The following is a 7,882-nucleotide window of genomic DNA, read 5'->3' as shown; positions in this document are numbered from 1 at the left end:
ATTAGACTGCTTAGAAAAAGCGTATCTTCACACTGATGGGCTCATTTGCTGTTGTAGGTAACAGAGACACATCAGCAGAAACCAGAGACTTTTGCATATCCAGTTAAAAACTCCATACAGGGGCTTTAAGTAAAACTAAAGGGTGTTCTTCTCAAACACCACTCGGAGTATACGTTCCTTTTTAACCACTGATGTTTAATGCATTACCTATAATAGATATTCAATCAAAGGGTTTCTGTTTCTTCAAATCTTAATCACCTCCAATTCCTGTACTGTTCTGTTCAGTGGTCATGATCAACTATCCAAACCTGGACCTGCTGCAGGCTTTAATTTGTCTGTATGTGAGGATTGTAATTAGCCTGTTGGCGATCAGATAGCCTTATTGACTACAAAAATGCAGATGAAAAGGTTTAGATATGTTAATCAAAACTGTATTCAGTATTCAAATATGAATTCAAAGTAATAATAAGTAGATTTCTTATTGTAATGAATACTTAAGTACAAGTAAATATAACAGACTGGTCGGTTGCAGCGGTCCTGGAATGACACCAACCAGATAAACCATTTTTATAAACATATATTTTTTTGTTTGGACTCTGGGTTGTTGTTGAAATCCATTGCTGCTGCAGTCAATCCAAGCTGATCACAGCTGTTGTCCTTCACAAGAGGGCAACATCCAAACTTTTCAGTAATAGATTTTGAATTGAAAAGATTGCGGCCTTGGTTGAATATCTGAAAAAAAGTGAGATAGGATACAAACCCAAGCCGCCAGTGCCAACTACCTCACTCATACTTTTCCTTACACTTTATGAGTGCCTCACTGCTTCCTACTGTGAAGTTAAATGTTTCCAGTGGACATAAATTGCTATCTGCAAATGAACTGCATGTGAATATAAAACAGATGAGACAGAGCTGGTGGTTTCCACAGTAAAGCAGCCACATTTCTGTGATTTTTGTGTAATATTACATGTGTCCTTTAAGGATGCATGGATTGAGTGCCCCAGCATGAGTCTCATTTACCTTACTTCGAAATAACTATACTTGTTTAGCAATTAGGAACGTCTGAGCCACATGTATGATTACTTGTGGTCCGCTTCACTTTCAACATCTTTTACCACGATTCAATCTCACCATTTAAATGACCTTACCATCAAGTATCAAGGCTGCTTTTGTGGTTAACACAGTGCCAGGAATAAATCATCAGAATTTAATACTGGGTAGATAAACTTGGAGTGTAAAACTTTTCTTTTCCTCTTCTTTTTTTTTCCGTTAAGTGAACATGTCACAGCTCTGTATGTGAGGAAAGTGACTCATCCAAACAAATCAATAGGCCAAACACACACTGAGGGACCGAGCCCACGTTTCTCACTGACTAAACCATTTCACTATTCTCAGAGAGCAGGTCAAGTACGACACACACAACAGTCCACGGATAGGCTGTGGTTTAAACCTGTTTTAAAATTGTGCATTTCTGAAGTTTTGAATCAGTATGACTATGTGTGTTGTCAACTAAAAGGAAGTGTTGCCATGCACAAAAAACCATGATGGTTCCATTAATAAAGTTTATTAGCATCTGGGGGCCTCTGCCTCCTTTATCATCAGTGGTTTCCTCAAAGATGTTTTAACAGTGCCTCCTGGTCTGGAAAAGTCAATATTTCTGAGTTTTTTTTATTTTTTCCTATGTTCTTATTTCTCTTCACTGACGACGAAACCTCACATGTTGAATCCTGATTTCCATGCCGTTATAATCTGCAGAAATACCACAGCATAATCTTTAGAACACCATGCGTCTGGAAAAACAAACACTTGAGGATTATACCGCACGTAAGGGCAAAAGCCACTGTTCTGGGAAGCGGGACTGAGAGATGTGTTTCATGTCAATGAAGGGTGAATATCTAAAGTGACAGCAAGGATCCACGAGATTATTTCTGGCATCTGGATTCCTGTGAAGTAGGTTGCAAGAAAGTTCATTTAGTAGTAAAAAATAAAAATGGGAGGTCAATAGTTAATCAACACATGATGCTTGTTACACGGCATACCTTGTTTCCTTGTTTCTTCCATGGATACAAATATGTCTTTCATTACTTCAGTTTTTTTTAATCTGACAGAGCAGTGACTTCAGTTAAATTTGGAGGTGCTCTCAATTTATATATATATACACACACATATATATATATATACATATATATATATATATATATATATAGATATATATATACATATATATATATATATATACATACTATATATAGATATATATATATATATATATATATAGATATATATATACATACATATATATATATATATATATACATACATATATATATATATATATATATATATATATATATATATATATATATATATATATATATATATATATATATATATATACGTATATATATATATATATATATATACATATATATACACACACTTTTTAACTAACAGACAGTTTGGCATTCTCTTCTGTACTGTAAACAACATTCTCAGGTCAAAGTATGTTTGGCTTGGAGTAGCTTTCACCCTAATTATATGCATCATTCACTTAAGTCTTACAGTATTATAGAAGAGTAATGAGTTTGGCTTGATGCCTGACACTAATTTCCTTGTAAAATGTATACAAAAGATCAGGATTTAATAGACATAATAGGACAATATTCGACTTAAATTGCACAAGACTCTATACCATTTGCTCATTTGTCTGGTTTCTAATTCACTGATCACTGAAGCAAAGTCATGGCAGAGGGTTTATGTGTCCGAGAGCTTGTTTTTTTTTTTTTTTAGGAAGACATTTCCTGAGGTATAAGGCTGACCCTTTAACTCCAATCGAGGGCCTAACAATACAAATGCCATTAATAACACTAACAGCTTTGTCAAGACTGTACAAGCAGCTGGGAATCGCAGCATGAGACTAATGGGCATCAGAATTTGGGTCTTTTTCTCCAGAGCTTTAAACAGACATGTGATCTGGATAAAACCACAATGAGAAACTGTCAAAAGTGTTTAGCTAAATGGAGAGTTTAACAACAAGTGGAGGTTGATAGTTTAATGATATCTTCGCTTGTTTTCGGTCTTTGAGGTGTTGACATTTTCCATTCTGCCCCAAAAGCAATAGTGGAGTGAGGCACTAATGTTGAATGATAAGGACTGGTTCGTCCTCAGTGTTCCCTCAAGATGGAGTATACTCTGGACAAGTTGCCTGTCTGTCACTGGGATAACACAAATAGAGAGATATACACGCACATACACAGGCAGTACAAATTTTACTGCGCAACAAGTGATTCCTGTTGTTAGGGGTCACTCAATCAAAACAAAGAAAACAAAAAGAAGTAGTTCAATGATGTTGCTAGCTCGGGATCATAGGAGTTGTTGTCTTGATTGTTGAACTACCACCATTTCAGATAAACATTTATTTGATGGGACTCAGGCAGAATTTACATTTAATAAAGCTGACTTCATTCCTCACCTCACAATGTATTATCGAGTCTGAATCCAAATGTCCACCCTCTGGACCTGCAGACTGAGCCCTCTCGGTGTGCATCTTGATTATTTTTATTGCCTATTCCTTTACACCCTACTCTCATTCTCAAACTGGTCTGAGAGCCTCACCAAGTCACATAAAAGAGTTCAATTCAATTAGACTGGATCCTGGTGTCAATTTGTGACAAGTGGCAGTGAGTAGCTACACCTTTACATTCCCCTCACAGAAAGTAATTTGGGAGCTAAATCCAGTGTCCATGCAGTCCAATAGATGTTTTATAAATCTATGAATTTTAGGTTGGTTACGACGGGCTGCTTGTGTTACATCTTAAGCATGGATCCAGTCATGTTACTCCGTACCAAACTTGAAGAGCCGTTTCTCTATGGACCTTAATTAATAAACTGGGTCATCATCATGCTGAAACAGGAAAAAAAAAAAAAAACACTCCCCAAACCTTTGCCTCGCAGTTGTTTAAAAAATTATTGAGATTTAAAAAGAAATGGAAAAAATAAATAAGGAACACAGAACCCAGACTAAGAACACAAAAGTCTGTGGAGAGATAGGTGCACATATTTTTTTCTGTTTAACAGTTTATATGTGTAGTAGTTCATTTTGGAAACTGGTGGGGAATACAAAAATGCTACAGCTGTACTGACTGATTGCAGCATTGAAATTTAGTTTCGACTGTTGTTGAGGTTCAAACTGTATTTTTGTCTGTTTCTAATCACTAATAATCGTATGTAGGTGTTCGTGGCACCAAAATGATCTAGCACTGTGAAATATTTTCTACTTGGACTGAATACCAAAACGAACGTGCAGATGACTCCTACCAGTTTGACTTTCAGATATAAAGCTCCACAGAGGGTGGTGAATTACAAAAGTTCCACATATGTCAGCATCCATTTAGTCAAGCAGATTATAACATATAACATATTGGTGGCTCGGGAACAGCAAGATGCAATTCATTAGAAAAAAAGGCCCATAAGTCTGGCATTCTCAGAGGAGCAGCCCCAGCAGTGATCTGTCAGATGAGAGACGGGCTGCCTGTCTTTTTGTATTTTGGGAAAGTGATGCTGGCACGCTCATTGAACTGGAAAGAATATAATGAATTCCTCAATGGAACATGTGTGTAATCCTCATTTTGTCGGAGCCAACGCGGAAACTAGTGAGGAAACAACAAACGTGATGCAGCCGATGCGATCATCAGTGAAGAGGTTACAAAAACACAATGATGGATGAAGTGTTCAGATCGTTTACTTTAGAGTTTAGTATCGCTCACTGACTAGGCCTAATGAAACACACCATTATTTTTTAAGTCAACTTGTGGATTTCTCTGGGTTTGAACATTGTTGGAGACATCATTTTATAAGCTCTTCATATGTTTTGTATGTGAAAAATCTTAATTTGTGAAGTAACTTGTTTTTAAAGCAGCAAATCGGTTCAGTCACATTCTACCACTGCCACAACAGAGCAGAAGTCAGGGCCATATTTTTCTGAAGAACCCAGACAAAGAAAAACTTAAGAAGGAAGTTGCTAAGCTGATTACTTCAGTGACCACAGACAAATGGATTCAATACAGCGGTCAATAATCCTTTCAGCCCTGAGCACTCCAGTGGCAGGATGTCAGTGGATCACATTGGCTTGGTGTTTTCAGACCCCACTGAGGCTTTTTCTTGCCACTGGCATTCCTCTCGTCCCTTCAGCTGCTCTCACGGCTGGTGAAATGTAAATGCCCGACATTTCAGCGTAATCCAATTATGCCAGCTATTTACAGAAAACTATGACATAATACTGTTGAAATGAGGTCACTGAGGACTACACATGTTGAAACTGCATGCTTCAGAGTCACCGCTATGCTACTTCAGAAAAATATAATGCCCATGCTCTCTTTTTTTAACTTTATACATGACATTATGTTTGCAACTTCATGCAGCATTAAATGATATCTTCATACTGTGATGTGTGGAGAGACATTGATTTCTTGTATAGTTCAGTGACCCATAGTGAGAAGATGGACAGATATGATTTGAGCTAAGATGACCACATCTGAAGTTTAGCAGGTTTTATGTTGACTGCATTCACCATGTAGCTGTTAGCATGCTAAAATGCATTAATTGCCACTAAACCCAAAGTACAGCTGAGGCTGATGGGAATGTCATTGGATTGCAGCTCTTTAGCCATGAAAAAGGATTTGACAAATACAGCTTGTGTTCTGAGCAACAGAACAACTGAACAACAGATTCTTTAAATTGCAGATGATCATGATTTGAAAGCAAAAGATAGTCAGCGACCAGCCTATGAACTCCTAATGACGCTAGGAAATATTGTCCTACTAGACTGTTTTTTGCTAATGAGCCAAGTCAGTTTCAGGCATGACTCAATCCTCACCCTGGCTTCAGTGTTTAAACTAGAAGCTAGGTATAAGACAGTAAGACTAAACCATAAAGTCAGTGTGAAGGCAGTCACCGGCAGCATGAAGTCTACAATCCATAGACACAAGTCAAAACTTCACGACGCCTGTCTTCCCGTTCTGCAGTCATCCTCTAACGTCTTTGGAAGGGGTATTATGCCCTCAGTCTGGTCCTCAGCAAGGGAAACACTTGATCGGTTCAATTGAGGTCAACAAACTGACTCGGCCTGTCAATAGCATACTGTTTTTACATAGACATTTCTTGCATTTCTTGTCTTTTGTATTTGTCTTACTAGTGCAGTGCCTGTAAGAAAAGTGTATTCCTACACTGTACAGTTATTTTTTTTATTTTGACATACTGTATTAACACAATGGACCTAAAATCACAAAAAAACATGAAATCCGAGTACAAAAAGTTAGATTTTTTTAACCACAAATATGTTTAACAATCTTTTTTTTTAATTTTTTTTACTTTTAATGCAAATATAAATTGTTGTTTATCTAAATGTGTGCATACATTTAAAACATTTACAAATGCAGGCAATGCTGAGGTCTGCCTGAGCTCCTTTCAGCTGAATGAAGAGCTGCACTGCCTGCTCCACATTCCGCTTCTCCTCATTAAACAAAAAAACGACTCCACTACTCACTAAACACGCTACACCAAACACTACATAACACACTAACTATACACTCCAAACACGCTAAATGTCACAAATCTCTCAACTCTCAATATCGCTGTCTGTACACCGACCGTCGTTGCATGTCAATCATCCGCCTACGTCCCTCCCACAACTTCCTGTTCCTCAACAACCAAACTTGCTGCTTGGACACTTTCGTGACAAAAGCCCGTTTTTACCGTTTCTTCCTGCACCAGACACAAAGCAAACGTGACGGCGATGTTCGCGAAAAAGCGTGGCGGACATTATTTATCCGAAGTCCGGTTTTGGACGTGCTGGTGGGTCCGGTCCGTCGCCTCGGGAGATGGGCCGTGTAGCCAGCGGCTAGCAGCTACACACGAACATCCACAGATCTGATTCCACTTCGTTGTCCGCGCATCTCTGGATCTCCTCAGACCCAAACAGACTCGGTCCGGACTCTTTTAGTCTCAATTATCCATAACAGTCAGTTTAGATGCACAGAACAGAACTGGACCGAACCGCCCACTAACTACACACTCCAAACACGCTAAATGTCACAAATCTCTCAACTCTCAATATCGCTGTCTGTACACCGACCGTCGTTGCATGTCAATCATCCGCCTACGTCCCTCCTACAACTTCCTGTTCCTCAACAACCAAACTTGCTGCTTGGACACTTTCGTGACAAAAGCCCGTTTTTACCGTTTCTTCCTGCACCAGACACAAAGCAAACGTGACGGCGATGTTCGCGAAAAAGCGTGGCGGACATTATTTACCCGAAGTCCGGTTTTGGACGTGCTGGTGGGTCCGGTCCGTCGCCTCGGGAGATGGGCCGTGTAGCCAGCGGCTAGCAGCTACACACGAACATCCACAGATCTGATTCCACTTCGTTGTCCGCGCATCTCTGGATCTCCTCAGACCCAAACAGACTCGGTCCGGACTCTTTTAGTCTCAATTATCCACAACAGTCAGTTTAGATGCACAGAACAGAACTGGACCGAACCGCCCACTAACTACACACTCCAAACACGCTAAATGTCACAAATCTCTCAACTCTCAATATCGCTGTCTGTACACCGACCGTCGTTGCATGTCAATCATCCGCCTACGTCCCTCCCACGACTTCCTGTTCCTCAACAACCAAACTTGCTGCTTGGACACTTTCGTGACAAAAGCCCGTTTTTACCGTTTCTTCCTGCACCAGACACAAAGCAAACGTGACGGTGATGTTCGCGAAAAAGCGTGGCGGACATTATTTACCCTAGGTCTGGTTTTGGATGTGCCGATGCTTCCGGTCCGTCGCCTCGGGAGATGGGCCGTGTAGCCAGCAGCTAGCAGCTACACACG

This window comes from Sparus aurata, chromosome 8 (assembly GCF_900880675.1).
Source record: "Sparus aurata chromosome 8, fSpaAur1.1, whole genome shotgun sequence".
Taxonomy (NCBI): Eukaryota; Metazoa; Chordata; class Actinopteri; order Spariformes; family Sparidae; genus Sparus; species Sparus aurata.
The sequence above is the reverse complement of the archived record's forward strand: the minus strand, read 5'-3'. Positions refer to the sequence as shown.